Source organism: Rana temporaria, chromosome 8, assembly GCF_905171775.1.
Source record: "Rana temporaria chromosome 8, aRanTem1.1, whole genome shotgun sequence".
NCBI classification, from domain to species: Eukaryota; Metazoa; Chordata; class Amphibia; order Anura; family Ranidae; genus Rana; species Rana temporaria.
In genome coordinates, this window is record NC_053496.1 from 168590127 (window position 1) to 168613779 (window position 23653).

At 47.2% G+C, this 23653-nt stretch overlaps 1 protein-coding gene and 1 long non-coding RNA gene across 7 annotated transcripts in view; one reads left to right on the forward strand and one right to left on the reverse strand.

Annotated features, from left to right (window-relative positions):
- LOC120909855 (zinc finger protein 436-like) overlaps positions 1-23653 on the reverse strand; it is an 865309-nt gene that overhangs the window by 537194 nt on the left and 304462 nt on the right. The gene's annotated exons all lie outside the window — the stretch shown is intronic.
- LOC120909971 lies at positions 22979-23596 on the forward strand. The gene is made up of 3 exons (XR_005741401.1): positions 22979-22990; positions 23314-23469; positions 23556-23596. It is a non-coding gene; the product is annotated as an uncharacterized LOC120909971 (long non-coding RNA).

Here is a 23653-nt window from a genome sequence, read left to right on the forward strand (position 1 = left end):
GAAAGGGCTAAAGTGCAATATAACCGCCTTTAGAACGACCAATAGGCTAGTCCCCCCTCTCAATCCACCCCCAAGGGGAGCAATACTGTGAACCAAGAGGGGGGAATATTTAATAAGTGCATAACTAAGGGGGGTAAGAAGACATTTGGTCAGTATAGATAGGTAAATTCGATAGGCCAGTATAGAACATAGGAAATACAGAACTTATGGGTAACTCATATGATATGTAGTGATTATTACACACCAGGGAGGTGCAGGAGAAAGAGGGTATCACCCCTCCAGGTGTGTGACAAACTGAAAAGATGTATATATTCGAACCTTGCGATAGTACTTAGGAGTATGTGGTATAGAAAGGAGGGGGGGAGGGTAAAACCAAGGGGAAAGGAAGGGGAACCAGTAATGTAGAGAGTCCAGGATGAGGAAAGCTGTCATGAGAGATCAGTCATGGTGGTCAGAGGGAGCTGTTAGAAAGTCATCAGGAAGGGAGTCTTTGTAGTGTATCCAACCACCCCAGGTGAGTCTGAATCTGTCCGTTGTATCTCTGGCCTGATGGATTAGTCTTTCCATTAATTCGATCTTGTTAACTCTGACATGCCATTCCTGTATAGTGGGTGGAAGAGAGTCTTTCCAGTGTAACGGGATGCATTGGGAAGCTGCGTTAATTAGGTGCAGCAATAGGGATTTCCGGTAGGTCGACTGTGGCAAGGATGTATGATGTAGAAGGTATTGCTCAGGGGTGAAATCAGGAGTGAATGAAGTAATGTGGGTAATGAGTGAATGTACAGAATTCCAAAACAACTGGATTTTCGGACAGCTCCACCAAGTATGAAAGAGTGTACCCTCTGCCTCATTGCATCTCCAGCAGGTAGAAGAGACTGTTGGATAAAATTTGTGTAGCTTGCTAGGGGTTCTGTACCAACGTGAGTATATCTTATATCTATTTTCCTGAGCAGATACGTTAATCGAACCTTTGTGTATATGTGTCCAAATAGAGTTCCAGTCGTCCTCAGATATGGAAATCTGTAAGTCTCTTTCCCATTTGTCATGAATAGCGGACATAGAGGTGTCAGTGGGTGTAAGCATAGAATACAAAATTGAGATTAGATGTCGTTGTGGAGTAGAGGATGCACAAAGAGTTTCAAAGGGAGTGAGATCTCTGCACCAAAAGGTTGGGGCAGGAGTGGTCTGAAGAAAGTGTCTGAGTTGGAAATATTTGAAGCGCGGTATTTGGAAGGTAGGGAATTGCGAGACCAAAACTGACTGGGGTAAGAGCTTTCTATTTTTGAAAAATTGGTGCGCCCGTAAGGAGGGCTCAGTATGTGCTGCTTGTGGGTCTGTAGTGTCAATACCTTCTGAGAAGCCCGGGTTATGTGTAAGCGCTGTCAGGGGACCTGGAAAAGGTGCCACGCTCGGCTCTTTAAACACTGTCCTGAGACAAGCAAGGGTTGGACCTATCAAGGGGTGCGAAGTACATTTCCTAGGGGTGAGTGGTCGATCTATCCAGGGGAGGTGGGAAATTCGGAAGCCCACAAAGGCTTCTTCCAGGTCTACCCAATCTTTATTCTGACCATGAATGTGCCAGTCCACTATTCGGGTGAGAAGACAGGCCCGGTGATACCTAGCTAGGTCCGGGATTCCTATGCCTCCCTTTGATTTAGGTAAAGACAATCTGTCCCAACTCAATCTGGCTGGACGACCACCCCACAGGAAGGTTCTACAGAGTGATTTGAAGGAAGTCAGGAATTTAGCGGGGAGTTTAATGGGGATGGCTTGTAGCAAGTACAGAAGTCTCGGCAGGACGTTCATTTTAAGAATAGCTGCACGACCAAACCAGGAAAAAGTACCCTTGGTCCAAATTTCCAAGTCTGCTTTTACAGATTGCATTGCTGGTGGGAAGTTGTGAGAGAATAAATTTGAAAGTTTTGTGGGGAGTTTAATCCCGAGGTAGGTTATATCGTTAGGATCCCATTTAAAGGGGAAGTTTTTTTTGCATAGGTCTACAGTTTCAGTTGGTAAAGATACATTTAGTGCAACAGACTTGTTAAAATTGATTCGGAAATTGGAGAGTGTGTAGAATAGTTCAAAGTCCTTAAGAAGGTTGGGAAGAGTAACCAGAGGATTTGTTAGAAACAAAAGAATGTCATCTGCATAAGCAGCTATTTTATACTGACGGTGTTTGATGTCGACGCCCCGAATATCAGGATTATCCCTCAAACATCTCAATAGGGGTTCCAATGTTAGGATAAAGATCAAAGGGGAGAGGGGGCAACCCTGTCTAGTTCCATTGCGCACCGAGAAGGCGTCCGACAGTCGACCGTTGACCTTCACACGGGCCGAGGGGACCGAATAGAGTGTTAAAATCATCTGCATGAAATGATTAGGGAAGCCCAGTTTGCGTAACGCTGCTTCCATATAGTCCCAGGCCAATCTGTCGAACGCCTTCTCGGCGTCAAGGGACAACAGGAATCCCTTGGTTTTAGATGTGGACAGCCAATGATGAATATTTATCGCCTTTATGGTGTTGTCCCTGGCCTCCCTTCCAGGGACAAAACCAGCCTGATCCGTTGAGACTAGAGTCGGGAGATGGATTATTAATCTATTGGCTAAAATTTTTGCGAATAGCTTCAAGTCAACATTGAGTAATGATATAGGCCGGTAGTTGGGTACCAATGTGCTATCCTTCCCCGGCTTCGGTACTAGGGCAATGTGAGCCTCCAAGAGATCTCGACCAGTCGGGGGTGAAAAAGGTATGTCAGCGAATGCCTTAACTAAATGTGGGATCAGTATTGGGGCGAATGTTTTGTAATATCCTGAGCTCAAGCCATCAGGACCAGGGCTTTTCCCTGATTTCATTTGTTTCAGTGCAGATAGTGCCTCCTCCACCGATATTGGTAAATCCAAACAGTTTAAATCGGGGACCTGGGCAGAAGGTAGACCATATTTAGAGAGAAAGTCATTTATAAGTTGGCTTCTATGGGCGGGAGTCCCTGATCCTGAAGGCGTGGGTAAATTGTATAATGTTGAGAGGCACCTCAGATGTTTTGGAACTACATTTCCCATGATGAACAGGTGTACCTAATATATTAACCGGTGAATGTATATTCCAGTGATGGTGAACCTTGGTACCTCAGATGTTTTAGAACTACATTTCCCATGATGCTCAGCTACACCCGCAGAGTGCTTGAGCACTCTGCGGGTGTAGCTGAGCATCATGGGAAATGTAGTTCTAAAACATCTGAGGTACCAAGGTTCACTGTCACTGGAATATACATTCACCGGTCACTATATTAGGTACACCTGTTCAATTGCTTGGTAACGCAAATTGCTAATTAGCCAATCACATTTCAGCAACTCAATGCATTTAGGCATTGAAGTTCAAACCGAGTATCAGAATGGGGAAGAAGTATCCATGAAAGTATGGACCTATCCTGCCTTGTATCAACGGTTCAGGCTGGTGGTGGTGTAATGGTGTGGGGCAGGGCTGATCCTAGGTGGGTGCACAGGGTGCACTGCACCCTGGCGCTGTAAGCTGCCACAGAGAAGGGGCGCCAAGCCTCCGAAGCTGTGGCAAGCCACTTGACTGCACTGGTTGCTAGAATCACCGGCCGCCCGTCGCCTACTAGCTTGGCTCCGCCCACCTCTGCCACCTTCAGACTCAAGCTGCCTGACTGAGCATTCCTGCCTTGCTGTGAGTGACTGCACTGCACCTGACCCGACCCTCAGCCTCACCCTGTAAGTAATTTGCTGTGCCATTAAACGCAGCCAATGTGCCCAAACGCAGACACTGTGCCAAGTAAAAGCAGCCACTGTGCCCTTCACACACAGGTGACACAGCCACTGTGTCAATTAAACCCAGCCACTGTGTCATAAAATGCAGCCACCGTGTCATAAAACGCAGCCACTGTGTCATGAAACGCAGCCACTGTGTCATAAAATGCAGCCACTGTGCCCATCAAACGCAGACACTGTGCCAAGTAAACGCAGACACTGTGTCATCAAACGCAGCCACTGTGCCAATTAAATGCAGCCACTGTGCCCAGCAAACGAAGCCACTGTGCCCATCAAACGCAGCCAATGTGCCCATCAAAAGCAGACACTGTGCCAAGTAAACGCAGCCAATGTGCCCTTCACACACAGGTGACACAGCCACCGTGTCAATAAAACGCAGCCACTGTGCCCATCAAAAACAGCCACTGTGCCAATTAAAACGCAACCACTGTGTCATAAAATGCAGCACTGTGCCCAAACGCAGCCATGGTGCCAAGTAAACACAGCCACGGTGCCAAGTAAACGCAGCCACTGTGCCATCAAACGCAGCCACTGTGCCATCAAACGCAGCCACTGTGTCAATTAAATGCAGCCACTGTGCCCATCAAACAAAGCCACCGTGCCCATCAAACGCAGCCACTGTGCCAAGTAAATGCAGCCACTGTGCCAAGTAAATGCAGCCACTGTGCCCTTCATACACAGGTGACACAGCCACTGTGCCCGTCAAACGCAGCCACTGTGCCAATTAAACGCAGCCACTGTGTCATAAAACGCAACCACGTGCCCATCAAACGCAGCCACGGTGCCAAGTAAACACAGCCACTGTGCCATCAAACGCAGCTACTGTGCCTGTCAAACGCAGCCACGATGCCCGTCAAACGCAGCCACTGTGTGCAAACGCAGCCACTAAACTGCAGCCACTGTGCCCATCAAACGCAGCCACAGTGCCCATCAAACGCAGCCACGGTGCCAAGTAAACGCAACCACTGTGCCATCAAACGCAGCCACTGTGCCATAGAAACATTTGTAAAGGGGAGGAGTTAGTAAGATGACCACGCCCACGAGAAATATTTCTGCACCCAGGCGCCTGTGACCCTAGGGTCGGCCCTGGCGTGGGCGATATTTTCTTGGCACACTTCGGGCCCCTTAGTACCGTTGTTTACATGCAACGGCCGACCTATATATTGTTGCTCACCATGTCCATCCCTTATGACAACAGTGTCCTCATCTTCTGATGGCTCCTTCAGCAGGATAATGTCACCATGTCACAAAGCTCCAATCATCTCACCACTGGACAATGAGGTCACTGTACTCCAATGGCCTCCACACTCACCACATCTCATCCAATAGAGAACCTTTGGAATGTTATGGAACGGGAGATATGCACCATGGACAATTTCATGCTCCCAACTTTGTGGGAACAGTTTGGGGATGACCCCTTCCTGTTCCAACATGACTGCACACCAGTGCACAAAGCAAGGTCCATAAAGACATGGATGAGCCTGCGAGCCAGGCCTTCTTGTCCAACATCAGTCCCTGACCTCCCAAATGCACTTCTGGAAGAATGGTCAAACATTCCCATAGACACACTCCTAAACCTTGTGGACATCCTTCCCAGAAGAGTTGAAGCTGTTATAGCTGCATAGGGTGGGCCAACTCAATATTGAACCCTACGGACTAAGACTGGGATACCATCTATCCACAGCCTCACACTAAAGCAGGGGTGGGCAAACTTTTTGACTCGAGGGCCGCAATGGGTTCATATATTGGACTCGGGGGCCGGACCAAGAGTAGATGGACGGTGTGTATGTGTGAATTAATATAAATTAAATTTAAATTTGTAACATTAAATGTTTAGATTAATGTAAGGTAGAAAAGCATAAAAAGAGTTTTATGCAATGTATTTTTTTTCAGGTGTCCCCATCACAGTGCCCCTTTACATCAGGTGTCCCCATCACAGTGCCCCTTTACATCAGGTGTCCCCATTACAGTGCCCCTTTACATCAGGTGTCCCCATCACAGCGCCCCTTTACATCAGGTGTCCCCATCACAGCGCCCCTTTACATCAGGTGTCCCCATCACAGTGCCCCTTTACATCAGGTGTCCCCATCACAGCGCCCCTTTACATCAGGTGTCCCCATCACAGCGCCCCTTTACATCAGGTGTCCCCATCACAGCGCCCCTTTACATCAGGTGTCCCCATCACAGCGCCCCTTCACATCAGGTGTCCCCATCACAGTGCCCCTTTACATCAGGTGTTCCCATCACAGTGCCCCTTAACATAAAATGTGCTCATCATTGTGCCCCATAACATAAAATAAGGGTCACGCAGCCGCTGATGGGCACATTTTATGTTAAGGGGCACGCTGATGAGCACATTTTAGATTTAATGTGTACGCTGATGGGCATTTTTTATGTTAAGGGGCACTCTGATGGGCACAACAAAACTTTTATGTTAAGGGGCACGCTGATGGATATATTTTTAATGTGTACGCTGATGGGCATATTTTATGTTAAGGGGCACTCTGATGGGCACAACAAAATGTGTCCATCAGTGTGCCTCTTAAAAAAATATGCTCATCAGTGCACACATTAAAAATATACCCATCAGCGTGCCCCTTAACATAAAAAAGTGCCCATCAGCGTGACCTTTAACATATGCCCAGCAGTGTCAATGTTGACAATAAATTAGCCCATTAATGGTGATCAACGAACTAAGAATATGCCTAAAACCTAGAATGCAGGGGCGGCTGCTGGAAGAAAAAAATAGCAGGGGGCGGGGCGCGCACGGGACGTCACGCCTCTAGGAGAGCCAGGAGTGGATCCGGGAACCAGAAGCAGCAGGGGGCAGGGCACGCAAGTGACGTGGGAGACAGGCGTGGCCCCTACTCGCAATGTGATCAAGGAGTGGACCGCGAGCTGCAGGGGGCGGGGAAGGAACGTGACGTCACGCCCCTACTCGCCGCCGTACGCGCTTGTAAACTTCCAGGACCTGCAGTGAGAAGCAGGGGGCGGGCGTCCACTGCCAGCGTCACTAGTTGCTGGGGAAACCAGCGCTGCAATTTGCAAATATACTGGCGGTCCAGGCAGACCAGGGCCGGCGTTGACGGGCTGGATTAAAATGTCCGCCGGGCCGTAGTTTGCCCATTCCTGGTCTAAACAATGAAAGTAAAAAATCTGGAAACTGAATAAATAATATCTAAAGAACCTATAAAATAAAATAAAATGAAGAGACATAGAAGAGCACACTCTATAGCATGAAATTAGACAGCATGTACATATTGTATATCTATATAGTGATATTAGTGACCTTACTCACAAGGTCAGATGGCCCACCCATCCAGACCACAGAGAGTGTTTGGACCCCCTTCTCTCTTAATAAAAATACATTATTGCCTCCAAACTCCATCACTACAAGTACCAATCCCCTCCTCCTTCTCTGGTCTACAACAAAATGGCCTCCCCCTTCTTTGAGGACAGATTATTCAGTTCCCATTCCCTCTAGTGTTTGCTTTGTACAGGGAAACATCCCAGTAAACTGTCCACACCCAGATCATTGTCACTCCATCATTGCATTAAACATGCCCTCGATATCAAGAATGGTGGTCATTTTCTTGTAGCCCAACTACTTTAATGATAAATAGATTTTATTTGTAGTACAACAAGAAGAATTTTGTGAATAATGAGGTTGGAGTCATCTCCCCTTTCTTATTAGTTCAATATAATTATTTAGAAAGTAAGAAAGTGATTGTAGGTGAGATGTCATGCTTGGAAGGAGGCAGCCATTTTGTTGTAGCCAGTGGTCTTTCACGACAGCTTGTAGGATGTAGGTGGGATCTGGCTGCACACTGACAAGGTAGTGATGTCTTTTTGTTCTAGTCTTATTTTACTATTATCATTATGCTATTCTACTATAGATATATGTTATATGTTTTTTATTCATATAAGCTGCATAGTAAAGAGACAGTTGGGTAGATTCAAAGAGCAATTGCGCCTGCGTAACCATAGTTACGCAGCGCAATTGCTTACTTGCGCCGGCGTTACGAATGCTCCTGATTCAGGAACCTTGTTACGCCGACGGCAGCCTAAGAAATGACTGGCATAAGGCTCTTATGCCAGTCATATCGTAGGCTGCATTCTTACGTTGGCCGCTAGGGGGCGTTCCCGTTGTGGTCAGCGTATAGTATGCAAATTGCATACTAACGCCGATTCACAACCCTACGCGAGCCCTGCGTACGCAGTTTACGTTGTTTGCGTACGTCGGGTTTCGCGTAAGGCTGTTCCTGCTAATAGCAGGAGCAGCCAATGTTACGTATACCCGTCGTTCCCGCGTCGCGAAGTTTAAATTTTACGTCGTTTGCGTAAGTGAATCGTGAATGGCGCTGGACGCCATTCACGTTCACTTTGAAGCAAATGACGTCCTTGCAAAAAGTTTCCCGACGGAGCATGCGCACTACGTTCGGCGTGGGAACGCGCCTAATTTAAATGATCCACGCCCCCTATGGGATCATTTCAATTATGCGCCCTTTCGCCGGGCAGTTTTCCGGAGCGCACACGCAATTTACAGAGCTAATGCTCCGTGAATCGCGCGTAGTGCAGGAAATTTACGGAGGCGCAGCGGCAAAACGGTGCGCTGCGCCTCCGTAAAAAAAGGGGCAAAGCTACCTGAATCTACCCCAGTGAGTCATGGGCGAGGGGTATATCATATATTTCATTCTATTATTCATTAAAATGTGTAGTAATATTTTATTGTTTTTTATATAAAATTTATATAGACATATTATCATTAATAATGGATGCACATGGAGGCGAGAATAATGCATTCTAAACCAAAGAATAGCGATGGGCTCGGGCGTGTTTGGATCGAGCCCACCAGGGAGCCGGCACGGCACACCGCCAATCATAGGCAGTGTGTGCGTATGTGCAGCTGCCAGTCGGGAAATGTCTTACTGCTTATGATTGGCGGTATGCAGTGACGGCTTCCTGGCAGGCTCGATCCAAACACGCACGATCCCATCACTACCCAAGAACAAAAATATAATACATTGCAGTCCTTAGAGTCTTTTTTTTTTCATTATCTTCACCTTATGATCTGGTGAATAACACATTTCCTGTCCCAGGGTGACAACGCTCACTCCATTGTCTCTTTGGAGGGAGTCATGGTTGTCACCCTAGCCTAGGCTATCATCCTGATCTGGACAACAAAAGCCTCCTCGGCTCCTTATAGCCAGTGGTTATCAACCAAATTGAGACCAGTGGCAGGTACATTTTTCCAAAACCTTCTGATCTATCAAAAAAAAAAAAAAAAATGTTATACTCACACAATAAAAGTATGGACATGCAACAACCTTAGCTAGATTTACTGGTAACGATATTTCTAGGAGTCTTTCAGGACAGCACCTGGAAAGAGCAAAGCTCCACCCAATTTCCCAGAAAACACTGCAGTCACCACTTAAAGCTGGGGTTCACCCTAAAAAACAATTCTAACATTGCATGGAGCCGACCTATGAGACCGACATTATGCTGTTGCTGTTTTTTTTTGTTTTTTTTGGCGTACATACCATTTTAGGGCTATTTTCACCCCCGGCTTTCCCGCGGGAGTGGGCATTCCTAATCACAGGCTGTGATTGACGTGCTTCCGACCGGCGCATACTGCGCGTCACGAGTTGCCGAAAGAAGCCGAACGTCGGTGCGACTCTATACGGCGCCTGCGCACAGACGTTTGGCTTCTTTCAGGAACTTGTGACGCGCAGTATGCGCCGGTCGGAGGCACGTCAATCACATACTGTGATTAGGAACGCCCACTCCCGCGGGGAAGCCGGGGGTAAAAATAGCCCTAAAATGGTATGTACGCCAAAAAAAAAACAGCATAGTGTCGGTCTCATAGGTCGGCTCCATGCAATGTTAGACTTTTTTTAGGGTGAACACCCGCTTTAAAAAGCCACCATGGCCTCAGTTGTTATGGAGTACCTCCAGCCATGGTGAAACATATAAACAAAACATAGCAACAATACTACAGTAAAATCACAATCAAGGGAGACTGCTAGAAATACCGTTACCGGTAAGTCTAACTACGTTTTTTCCCAAATCGTCTTTCAGGACAGCACCTGGAGATGATAAGCGAGTACTTACTCTAGAGTGGGAGCACTGCCTGCAGGACCTTCCTGCCAAAAGATTGCTCTGCGGCTTAGAGCAAACCATCCTATAGTAATGGGTGAAAGTGGAGAAACTCATCCACGTGCCTGCCTTGCATATTTGTCCTGGTGAAGCACCAGCTCGTTCCGCCCAGAATGTTGCCACAGCATGGGCCACCAGAAAAATGTGTATATCCAGGGCGCTCCAAGCATTTGAATCCTGACAGATAAAGTCTGTGTTGGAGAGGGTAGCAAATCTTCACACACTTTAGGCAGCACTCGGGGAGACAAGCAATCTCTAATGGAAACAGAAAAACAAACAAGGCGCCTCTAAGTGCAGAAGTATAAAACTTTTAATATTCCCTAAATGGGTTAAAAACACTTACAGGATAGTGGATGTAGCAGGTAAGTGCGTCCAGGAGTAGTTCCAGTGGCAGGGCAGTCCCAGTCTGTGATGGTAAAGCTTCTAGGGAAGTCCACGAGATAACAGCCAACTTGTGCTGTGAATGTTCAGAGGACACAATAACGCTGGAGCCTGGGGATGACTTCAGAGGAAGCGAGACAGAAACCAGCATGGAACACAAACAGGAAGTGGACAGGAAGTGTGTCATAGAGGCGGGATGCGTTTCAGGACAGCTCATTGGTTCCTTTTTCAGCCAGTGACCAATGGGCCACCACCCCTGCGGAAGGTTCTACTTCCGAAGCCCTATAACCTTCTCTGATGGCTATCCAAAGCCATCTTCCTATTGTGTTTTTAGAAGCTTTGGATGTGAGAAGACGCTTGTTACATTATCTTGAGGTTACAAAGGGGGTTACAAAGGGGTTTAGAAAATCAAACTATGAAACACCCTTTCCTTAGGACAGGATGGTGATGGACAGAAAGAGCTAGATTCACAGAACACTTATGCTGGCGTATCTACAGATACGCAGCGTAAGTGAACAGATGCGCCGTCGTATCTATGCGCCCTATTCTCTATACTAGAAACGCCTGAATTCTGGCCTCATCTGACCGACGTAAGTCTCCTACGCCGTCGGATCTTGGGTGCATATTTATGCTGGCCGCTAGGGGCGCTTCCGTTGATTTACGCGCCGAATATGTAAATGACCTAGATACGCCTATTCACGAACGTACTTGTGCCCATCGCTGTATTCTACGTCGTTTACGTAAGGCGTACGTCCGTCATAAAGTTATCCCTGCTATAGGTGGCGCAACCCATGCTAAGGTATGGACGTCGGAACAGTCGTCGAAATTTTACATTGTTTACGTAAGTCGTAGCGTGAATGAGGCTGGGCGTAGGTGACGTTCACGTCGAAAGCATTGAGCCGACGTATCTTAGGGAGTATATGTGACGTGATTCTGAGCATGCGCGTGCATGCGCCGTTCGATCGGCCCTTCATTTACATGGGGTGACGGTTCATTTAAATGTAGAACGCCCACCACCTGCCTACTTTGAATTAGGCGGGCTTACGTGACCATATTACGCTACGCCGCCGCAACGTACGGGGCGAGTGCTTTGTGAATACTGCTCTGGGCTCTCTGCGCGCTGTCGGCGTAGCGTATATTCGATACGCTACGCCAGCAAAACTATGCGCCGAGTTACCTGAATCTAGCTCAATGTTGGCAGATTATCTCCTGGGATGTATGGAAAACGGAAGAGACCGTTGGCTCAAAACCTGGGTCTGTCCTCAGAACTACCCAGTCCGGAAAAAAAGTAAAAAAAGGTTCAATAATAGATAAGGCCTGCAGCTCCCTGACCCGTCTAGCCGAAGTAACTGCCACTAAAAGAGCTAGCTTTTAGTCAGACCCTGTAAAACCACTGACAAATCCCATTTGGGAAATAATTTAAATGGCACTGGCCTGGCTATGGCCAGTGCCCTAAAGAACCAAATGATCAAAGAGTCTGAGATACTGTAACTGTCTCTCTTAAAATACCGACAAAGCGGCCACCTGAGCCTTCAAGGTACTGGCCGCCAAACCCTTCTCCATTCTGTCATGGAGGAACTCGAGGATGGAAATGAGCTCCTGTGGAAAAGTGCACCAGGAGTTAAAATATTTCCATGTTGTAAAATAAATAGCCCTTGTGACCTTTTACTTGCTATCTAGCAGTGTCGAAAATCCTTTTTTTTTTTAGGATTCGCTCCTCAGTATCCAGGCTGCTAGCCTGAGGTATCCTACATTGGGATGAAGTCGGAGTCCCTGACTTAGCACGTCCTCTCGCCAGGACAGCAAACAATGGGGTCCTGCTGCTAACTTCAGCAGGGTTCGAGAACCATGCCCTCTTGGGCCAATAGGGGGCTACTAGAATTAGGCTTGTGGCTTCTTCCTGCAACTTTTTGAGCACTAGGGGAATCATCTGAAAAAGGGGGAAGACCTAACACAAGCGAAAGGTCCATGACTGGGCTAGTGCATCCAGACCCTTCGCTTGGTCCAGACCCTCCGCTTGGTCTGTTTACTATCATTTGGAAGATTTCTGTATTCAGTCTACATTCTGTATTTAAATATTTTTATTGAAAATAAACAATGTTGTATAAGGCACAAGTGACAAAGACAGAAGTAACAATCGAGCTATATTAGATTATATTACTCATACAAATAATCGTAAACATAAAACCTATAGATAAAAAAGGAGACTCAACACAAAATGCAGTTAGCAGCAAAGCCCGTTAACACAGCCATATGACATAAGAATAATTAAAGCGGTGGTTCACCCATAAAAACGACTTCCCCCTATTACACTGCCCCCCGCATTACAATACGAATATGCCATTAATTTTTTTTTGGCTGCTGTACATACCTGGGTACAGCTATTCACCCGTGTCCTCCGGGTTGCGAGTCCCGCGGGAGTGGGCGTTCCTACCATGGCGGTGATTGACGTTTTGACTAAAAAACGAGCTCCCCCCGTCGCGTAAGCAGCGTCACGATTGGCGGAAGGAGCCGAACGGCGAGTCGGCGCTATACTGCGCCTGCGCATCGCAGTTCGGCTCCTTTCGCCAGTCGTGACGCGGCTTACGCGACGGGGGGGAGCTCATTTTTTAGTCAAAACGTCAATCACCGCCATGGTAGGAACGCCCACTCCCGCGGGACTCGCAACCCGGAGGGTGAATAGCTGTACCCAGGTATGTACAGCAGCCAAAAAAAAATTAATGGCATATTCGTATTGTAATGCGGGGGGGCAGTGTAATAGGGGGAAGTCGTTTTTATGGGTGAACCACCGCTTTAAGGAAAAACACAATGTCCCCTTTTTACCGTATCTTTCCCCTCTTCAGTTGTTAAATCATTCATTGAATGGTAAAAAAAATAGAAATAAAAAATAAAATAAGAGTAAAGCTAATGAGATATATTCTTCACTCCCTAGGGTCCAACTGGTGGTTGTCCCAGGAAGCCACATTAACCCATAATCTTAAGAATGATTTACACAGGGAGAAAGATGTATATTATAAAGAACAGGGGAGGAAGAAAGAAGGGAAGAAAAAGGAGGGGGGGATTGGGAAGGGTAGGGAAGGGGAGAGAAAAGGGAACCCCTCCGTATACTTCTACTAACATCATGTCAACGTAGAGATAGAAATTCCGTCAAAGCATCCCATAGTTAGCAACAATAACAACAATGGCCAATTCAACATTAAATATTTTAAAAGAAAAGAGAAAAGGAAAGAAAAGAAAAAAAAGAGAAGAGAAGAGGGTCAGCCGGAAGCACTTTAAGGTGGAGATAGGTACGTATCCACGGATCCCACGTTATATCGAATTTCTTAGTAGAATTGCGAAGGATACAGGTGAGTCTGTCGTTAACCATGATCCAATTAAGTTTATTCTTCACGTAATCAAGGGGAACCATCGACTGCTTCCAATATCTAGCAATAGTTATTCTTGCTGCCAAAAACATATATGTGATTAGTTTCATCAATTTTTTGGGAACCTCACCGGGCAACTTATGAAAAAGCGCTGATTACGGGGATCGACGTATATTAACCCCCGTTACCGAGTAAATTAGATTAAATATACAAATCCAAAATCTAGTGACCACGGGGCACTGCCACCAAACATGAAGCATTGTACCCATCTGTCCACAACGTCTGAAGCAATTGGGCGATGCGGACGGGTGCATCTTAGCGACTCTGGTCGGGACCAAATACCAACGTAGAAGTGTTTTATAATTTGCTTCAATTAATGTAGTATTAATAGATATTTTGGATAAAGCGAAGGCAACATCTTGCCAGTCTGATAATTCCAACGTGGTATTCAAATCCCGTTCCCACTGTTTCATGTAAGGGAGCTTGGCATTCGGGTCAGTAAGGATAGTGTATACTGTAGATATCCTTCTCAGTAAAAGGCCCTTTGTTTGGCAAGATAATTCAAAATTTGTAAGAACCAAGGGTCCATCCAACCGGTTAATTTTAGATCATATAGAAGAAATAATCTGATTATATCTAAATAGCTCGCCAGAAGGCATCTGAAATGTATCTGTAAGATATTGCAACGAGTGCGGTTGATCCCCAACAAGATAGTCTCCTATCCTAAGAAGCCCCTTGTTTAGCCACCACAGGAACAGCATTGGAGTCATTCCGGCAGAAAATTCAGGGTTAAAGAAAATGGGAGCTAATGGAGTATGTGGGGAGGACAGAGGTTTGCGATGTCGTACTCCGTCCCAGACCGCAAGTGAATGGGACAGGGTAGGGCACAAGATCGGAGGGCGAAGACGACCAGGAAGCCACATTAAAGAGCCTATAGCAAAAGGGTGGCACGAAAGGACCTCAATAGAGACCCAAAGGGGTGTAGATACTTTGGCCGTTGTGTAGGAAAGCTGGGTTATTTGAGCCGCCTGATGATAAGCCTGGGCCAAGCCCACCAGACTGTTTCGAGACACACAGTGCCAATTTATTCATTTGCGGTTTCTTATTGTTTCAAACAAAACGGAAAACATCCGATTGTAATCGCTGTAAATCTCCCCTCGGAAACCGCGATTGGCAAAGTCCTAAATCAGTCTACATTATGATTCTAGCACTCCTCTCCTGCTTAAGAAGTCTGCTACCTGATTTAGGCTGCCTTTTAGATCTACTGCTTGTCAGAGGCGCTAGATTGTTCTCTGCCCATGTCAGGATCTGGAGGGCTGAGGCCAGAAGAATCCTTCTTCCTGTGCCTCCCTGCTTTGAGACGTAGGCTACCGCCGTGGCATTGTCGGATAATATTTCAATGTGATGGCCCTTGATTATTTCCTTGAAAGACCAAAGCCCCAGGAGAATGGCCCTCAGCTCTCTCCAATTGGAGGATCTTTTGGCTTCCCTGTTTCTCTAAGACCCTTGGGCAATCTGGCTTTTGAGATGCGTGCCCCCACCCCAGGAGCTTGCGCCTGTTGTTAACCTCTTTGCTGATGGAAATGTCCAGAACAACCCCCTGTTTAAATTTGTTTGACTCCTCCACCACCATCATTTCCTCTTGACATAAGAGGGAATCGTATTTGTTTTTCTAATGACTTCCCATAAGACTAATTCTGCAGAATTGCCTGCTGGAGATATCTTAAAGCGGTGGTTCACCCTCCATAACAACTTTTTAGCATAAAATTCGGCATAGTAGCGCGAGCTACAGTATGCCTGTCTTTATTTTTTTATCCCCGTACTCACTGTGCACTCGTAGATAGAAGATTACGACTCCCCGCGGGAATGGGCGTTCCTATGGAGAGGGAAGGTGATTGACGGCCGGCTCTGGCACGTCACGCTCCCCGAAGACAGCCGGAACAGGTCTCGGCTCTTCACGGCGCTATACGGCGCCTGCGCACAGACTATGCGCAGGCGCCGTGAAGCGCCAAGTCCTATTTCGGCTATTTCTGGAGAAGCGTGACGCGCCAGATCCGGCCGTCAATCACCTTCTCTCTCCATAGAAACGCCCATTCCCCGCTGGGAGTCGTAATCTTTTATCTACGAGTGCACAGTGAGTCCCGGGATAAAAAAATAAAGACAAGCATACTGTAGCTCGCGCTACTATGCCGAATTTTATGCTAGATGGAAACTTTTTTTTTTTTTTTTATCAATAGGATGAACCCCCGCTTTAAATGGAGACGGGCCCACTGAACAGCAGGGAATGAGGCTGTGAGAAGGCCTAACGTTGACATGGCTGCCCAAACTGTAATTGGTAAGCTTGTCTGGAAAGATCTTGGCCCAGATTCACAGAGAGCAAGGCACACATTACGCCGCCGTAGGGCAAACAATGTACGCTACGCCAACGCAGCGCAGAGAGGCAAGCATTGCATTCAGCAAGCCAGTGCTCCCAACGGTGCGCCAGCGTGGCGTGGGTTTCGAAGGCGCACATCGACTTAGGTGGAAGTGGGCGAGAACCAATGCAAATGAGGCATGACCCCATGCAAACGATGGGCCGAGCGCCAGACAGGTACGTATTACTGCGCATGCTCCGTGACGACACAGAACCCCCATGCGCCTGCTCACAACCACGCCGGCACAACTGCCTAAGCTACGCCGGATCACTACGTATGCCATGAAAATAACGTACGCCCAGCCAGACACACGTCCAACGCAAAATACGTTGGCTTGTTGGGAGCAAGTGCTTTGTGAATACTGGGCTTGCCTCTCTGTGTTACGTCGGCGTAGCGCATATGAGATGCGCTACAACGGCATCAAGATGCGCTCAGGTATGTGAATCCGGGCTGTTATACTTACCTCCACTGTGCAGATCGTTTTGCAAAGTGTGGCCCGGATACAAGTCTTCTGGAGTCCCTCGGCGGCTGTCTCTGGTCCTCTCGCAATTACTCACCACAGCCATGCGAGAGAGCTCGCATGGTGGTCAGTAATTGCAGGCGCGCTCCCGTGATACAGCGAGCGGCCATAGCCGCTCACTGTATCACTCTGCCCCCGCCCCTCTGCGCGTCGCGTTACTGGATGTGATTGACAGCAGCGCCAGCCAATGGCTGCGCTGCTCTTAATCCATCCGCTCTAGCCAATCAGCGGCCAGGCTGAGCGGCGAAGAGGATCTCGGGACTTTTGAGGGGTGTTAAGGGGGGCTCGGGGGGGGGGGGGCGGCAGCATCAGATGTTTTTTCACCTTAATGCATAGATTGCATTAAGGGGAAAAAACATTTTCCTTTACAACTCCTTTAAGTTGTGATTGCATATGTGGGCAGGGGGTGCAGGACATTAGACAGCATGCATATCTAAATATGGTAGAGGAGCCTAATGGATTTTCAGTTAGAAAGAGGTAGCCACATAGCGTGCAGTCAATTGTGTAATTCTCCTTAGCCAGGCTTTTGATCCAGGCACCCCTTGCAAACAGCATAGTCAAGGCCTAAGACCCCTCTGTAGACCACATTTCAGTTCAACAAAACAGCTTGGTCTAGTACCTCCCACCAGCTTGTGATTGGGTAATGAAGGAGCAGCAGATTTGATTGCCCTTCTTCCCCCCAATAGACTGAACGCTGCTGTACAGAAGCTAATACAGAGACAGTGTGAAACGATTGTGTTAGTTCTATATAAAAATAGGTTTATAGGTGTTTTAAGGGCTTCATAATTTGATTTAATGGGGGATTTTTAGGTCTGCTTGTAGTTCGACTTTGAAATACTAATTTTTAAGTGAAAATAAGTGCATCTCCTAACAGTAAGTTACTTTCCCAAGAACTTCCCAATCATGGCTTATCCACAGAGGATGGAGAAGGAAAGGAGCAAGATAACGGAGAGAATATTAAACCTCACACTGGAAATCATCTACCTGCTGACCGGAGAGGTGAGGAGGATTTTGGGAGGTCACATGACATCATTCTTATCTCTATTAACAATGCACAGACCTGACCTGAGAGGTGAGGGGGATTCTGGGAGGCCACATGACATCGCTCTAATTTCTAATAATAAAACACAGATCTGGCCAGAGAGGTTAGGAGGATTCTGGGAGGTCACATGACATCACTCTTATCTATATTAATAAAACACAGACCTTACCGGAGAGGTAAGGCCCACTAAACCACCATACCACCATACCACAGGCCAGTGGCCAGCAGGACCCACAGGTCAGCAGCCAGCAGGACCCACATGTCCACAGCCAGCTCCCAGCAGGACCTACAGGCCAGTCACGGCCAGCAGGACCCATATGCCATAGCTAGCTGCCAGCAGGATCAACAAGCCATGGCCAGTTTCCAGCAGGATCCACAAGCCATGGCCAGCTCCCAGCAGAACCCACAGGCCATAGCCAGCAGAACCCACAGGCCATGGCAAGCAGAACCCACAGGCCATGTCCAGCAAAACCCACAGGCCATGTCCAGCAAAACCCACAGGCCAAGGCCAGCAGAACCCACAGGTCAAGGCCAGCAGAACCCACAGGTCAAGGCCAGCAGAACCCACAGGTCAAGGCCAGCAGAACCCACAGGTCATGGCCAGCAGGACCCATAGGCCATCGCCAGCAGGGCCCACAGGCCATAGCTAGAAGGACCAACAGGCCCTGGCCAACAGGACCAATGGGCTATGTGTCAGGAACCATGAAACAGACGGAGACAGAAAATGCAGTACAAATCACACCTTTTTAATAAAATGGTAGAACTGGTAAATGTAGTCAAAACATAGCCAGGGTATTTTGGTAGCCAAATCAGGTAGTCAGAACAAGCCAGGAAATCGGGGAGCCAGAGATCAGCGTACTCAGAGGCAGCAGGCAGGATCAGGAACCAGAAGGGACGTCAGCGAGGCAAGTCTTCAAAAGGAACACAGCAGAGAGTCTCTAGATATGTTTGACCAAGCCAAAGGCAATTGATGAAATTAACCAGGCATTTTAAATAGCCAGGAGGGGCTGGCTGTGGGCTTGAATGACTAGGAGGAGATGATCAACAGGTGAGCCACTGTGGAATGATGAGTTCTGGCAATTAAACAGCTGAGTAACCTGAGCACAGAGAAGGAAGGGCTAAGAGCCCAGCCCTGACAGTAACCCCTCCTCAATGACCCATCCCCCTCTCAGGACCACCAGGTTTGAGGGGAAAATGTCTATGGAAAGCACGGAGGAGGACAGGAGCATGTACGTCCGAGGATGAGACCCACAAGCGTTCCTCCGGACCGTACCCTTTCCAATTAACCAGGTACTGTATGCGCCCACTGAACCAACGGAAGTCAATGATCGATTGTATCTCATACTCCTCATGGTTCCTGAACAAGGTGAGGATGTACCGAGGTGGTGAAGTGGTTGCACACCAAAGGTTTTAATATGGAGACATGAAAATCATTTGAAATATGAATGTTAGAAGGAAGGTCTAATGCGTAAGCCACTGGGTTGATCCTACGCAGAATACGAAAAGGCCCAATAAATGTGCAGGTAGACGTCGACAGTAAGCATGGAGTCTGTACCTCTCACTGGCACGTCGCAAGGAGTCCTGGACCTGCACCCAAGTGGAGGGAAGATTGCGGAGACGGTCCTCTAATTCAGGAAATCTTTGAGGAACAAATGAGTCGGGCAACATGGATGGTTGAAAAACATAATTCACCATAAACTAAGACAAACGGGAAGCGATATTTGCAGCACTATTGTGAGAAAACTCCGCCCAAGGTAGGAGATCTGACCAGTTGTTATGGTGGTCAAAAATATAGCAGCGTAGAAACTGCTCCAAGGCTTGGTTGGCTCATTCTGCGGGTGATACGCAGAGGAGAAGGAAAGCTGAAATCCTAACTGTGCACAAAAGGCTCGCCAAAACCTGGAGACAAACTGGCTACCCCTGTCAGAGATGATAACCTTGGGTAGCCCATGTAACCGAAAGATCTCCAGAGCAAAAATGGATGCCAGTTCCTTGGATGTGGGCAACTTCTTTAGTGGAATACAATGTGACATTTTCGAGAACCGGTCAACCACCATAAGAAGAACTATGTTGCCCTGGGAGCTGGGAAACTCCACAATAAAATCCATAGACAGGTGGGCCCAAAGCCTCTCTCCAATGGGGTAGGGATTGTAGGAGGCCCACTGGAAGGTGTTGTGGTGTCTTACTCTGTGCAGAAACAGAACAAGCAGAGACTAGGCCACCAGAATTGTTGGGAAATAGCCCAAATTAGTTGATTCTTCCCTGGATGGCCAGCTGCCTTGGGAGAATGGTAAGTCTGGAGAAAAGCAGCGGTCACCAGGTTTCTCGGGAGGAGACTGGATCTGAGGGGCACGAATTCTGTCACTGAAAGGTGAGGTGAGATTGGTGCGTACAGTAGCCAAAATGCGATCGGGAGGTATTACAGGAACAGGCACCGACTTAATCTTGGAAACGGAGGAAAACTGTTGCGACAATGTTTCAGCCCTTACATTCTTAGTACCAGATAAGAATGAGACTATGTAATTGAAGCTTGACAGAAGAGCCCACCGCGCTCTTCTGGGAGATAAGCATTTAGCTTTAGACAAGAATGTGAGATTTTTGTGGTCAGTCAAAATAGGACCGGCACAGGTATACCTTAGAGGAGATGCCTCCATTCTTTAAGAGCTAATATGATAGCTAACAATTCTCTTTCCCCAATCTCGTAATTGTATTCTGCAGGAGACAATTTCTTAGAAAAGTAGCCACAAGGATGCACAGAGCTTTCAGAGGTAGGACGTTGAGACAGAAGGGTGCCCACTCCAGTCTCAGATGCATCAACTTCAGGAATATAGGGTAGAGTAGGATCAGGATGTGCCAACACAGGAGCTAAAACAAATGCAGCCTTGAAAGACTCATAACCTTCATAACCTTCAATGGAAGCTGGAAACCAATTCTGTGGGTTACCGTCCTTCCCGGTCATATAATTCAGGGGTTTGACCAGAAAAGAGAAGTTCCCGAATAAATTTCTGATAATAATTGGCAAAGCCAAAAAAAAATTGTAACAGATGTAGACCTACGGGTCAAGGCCACTGTAGAGCTGCAGATAATTTCTCTAGGTCCATCGAAAAACCAGCAGTAGTAATGTCATAACCTAGAAATTTAACCTGTTCACGATGGAACTCGCACTTCTCCAACTTACAATATAGGTTATTATCTCTCAGCCTCAGTAGCACACAGGAGACATCTGCGTTGTGGCTCTCTAAGGATTTAGAATATATGAGAATATCGTTGAGATGAACCATCACACATTGCTGCAACATATCTCGGAGGACATCGTTGATGAACTCCTGAAAAACTGTAGGAGCCTTGCAAAGGCCAGTTGGCATTACAAGGTATTCCTAATGTCCTGTCCTGGTGTTAAACGCAGTTTTCCATTCGATGTCCTCCTTGATCCTCGCAAGATTGTATACCCCTCTCAAATCAAACTTTGTGAAATCCGTTGCTCCCTTAAGGCGGTCAAATAATTCCGTAATCAATGGAATTGTGTAGGCGTTCTTAATTGTGATGCGATTGAGACCCCTATACACGATACAAGATCTCAGTTCACCACTCTACTTTTTAACAAAGAAGAAGCCAGCACCAGCAGTAGACAATGTTTTTGCAGATGAACCCTTGAGAAAGTGTGTCAGCAACATTGTCCTTCATAGCTTTATCTTCCGAGACAGACAAAGGGTACACCCGGCCAGAGGGGGTATGGCACCAGGTTGAAGGTCAATTGCGCAAGCATACAACCAGTGTGGGGGCAAACTACTGGCTTAACCTTTGTCAAAGATATCGCTTAATTTGTGGTACTCCTCTGGCAAGGAGGAGAGGAAAGAGATGCACAAGACCTTAGCCACTTTCCGAAAACATGTCTTACTGCATTGTGGCGACCAGGATAGAACCTAAGCACAAAGCCAATCAAAAGAGGCGTTATGCTTCTGTAACCAAGAATAACAAATAACCACTGGATAAAGAGGAGAGGAAATTACTTGAAATTGGATTATCTCATGGTGAAGAGCCCCTATGGCCATGGTCAACGGAGCAATCTCATGAGTAACATGGGCAGGCTGTAGAGGTCTCCCATCAATAGCCTCAATGGCAAGTGGAGTGGCATGAAGCTGCAGCTGAATTGAGTACTTAGACACAAAGGCACTGTCTATGAACAGGCCTGCAGCCCCAGAGTCAGTTAGAGCCTGTGTATCGATAGATGACTAGAGGCTTATCCTTCAAGGTAACTGGGGACGTAACAACGCCACCAATGGTCTCTCCCCTACAGGTGCAAGCATTTCCCTGGACGGGTAGGACAAGGCTTCAAAAAGCCACAATAAAGGCACAATCTCTCCCTCCTCCTAAAGGCCCTCTCGTCTGCAGAGAGATGCATGAAGCCTAACTGCATGCGTTTTACTTCACTGGCCCACTCGGTACCAGGAGGCATGGGAGGTGAGGGAGTCAAGGGTGGGACTGCAAAGCTCAGAGCCAAACGTACAGGAGGCTTCCGCAAGAGCTCCTTAAAGGAATGTCTCTCTTGAAGTCTGGAGTCAATGAGAATGGAAAACATGATCAACTTCTCCAGATCTGTAGCTATGTTTAGGGCTGCTATCTCATCTTTGATGTTATCTGAGAGAAAAAGCAGAAACAAGGGCCTTATTGTTTCCAAGCAAACTCTGCTACCAGAGTACGGAATTCAATGGCGTAATCGACAACAGTTCTCGTACTCTGATAAACATGAGGCTCTTGGCAGCAGAAGTGGAGCATGCAGGAACATCAAATACCCTTTTAAAGGAAGCCACAAACTCTGGGTAACTCAGGACAATGGGTTTTTGCGTTTCCCACAGAGGGTTTGCGCAGGTCAAGGCTCTATCAGAAAGCAAAGAAATGATGACGCCTACTTTGCTTCTGTCTGTGGGGAATGCCTGGGGCAGCATCTCAAAGTATATCCCAACCTGGTTCAGAAACCCTTTGCATTGAACTGGATTGCCCCCAAATCGCTGGGGAAGCGAAGCGGAAGATTTTAGAACACATGACACCTGTCACAGATATACTCCTCTCCAGCACGCCCCGCGAGGGAAAAAGCTCCTCTGATTTTCTGCTGGAGAAACTTACTCCGCCAGAACCCCTCTGGCGCCAACTGCTGGCCAGGGATGGCATTGCATCCCTGGACCACAGACTGACCCAGTGGACATTTCTGGAATGACAGAAGTCCCAAAATTTAAACAAATTGCGAATGGGAGCAATAGTAACTCTCCCATTACCCACTAACTTTAGCGTAGTGCCCAAATAAAACACAGACCTGACCGGAGAGGTGAGGAGGATTCTGGGAGGTCACATGACATCACTCCTATCTCTATTAATAAAACACAGACCTTGCCCGGAGAGGTGAGGAGGATTCTGAGAGGTCACATGACATCACTCTTATCTCTATTAATAAAACACAGACCTTGCCGGGAGAGGTGAGGAGGATTCTGAGAGGTCACATGACATCACTACTATTTCTATTAATAAAGCACAGACCTGAGCAGAAATTTGAAAGACAATGTAATAGCTTTAATTTTAAATTTGAAAAAAGTTTAATTTTGTTTGGAGAGTGGTAACCTGGTTGCTTTTAATGACATATATTACATCTAGAATTATATAGCTTTCAAGTTATCAGATGGTTTGGTGGCATCCAACTTATTGAAGACTCAAAGCCCAGTTATAGAGCCTCCATCTCACTCCCAAAGACAGAAGAACAAGAAGGTCAAAGAAGTCACCAGTGAGATCATAGAGCTGTTGACGGGAGAGGTAAGTGGTGCCGGGAATTCTGGGACATTATCCAGTAACAGACAAGGGGTGTGTCTGGATGGTGACGGTATCATTGTGTGTGTCAGGTTCCTATAAGGTGCCAGGATGTCACTGTCTATTTCTCCATGGAGGAGTGGGAGTATTTAGAAGGACACAAGGATCTCTACAAGGACGTCATGATGGA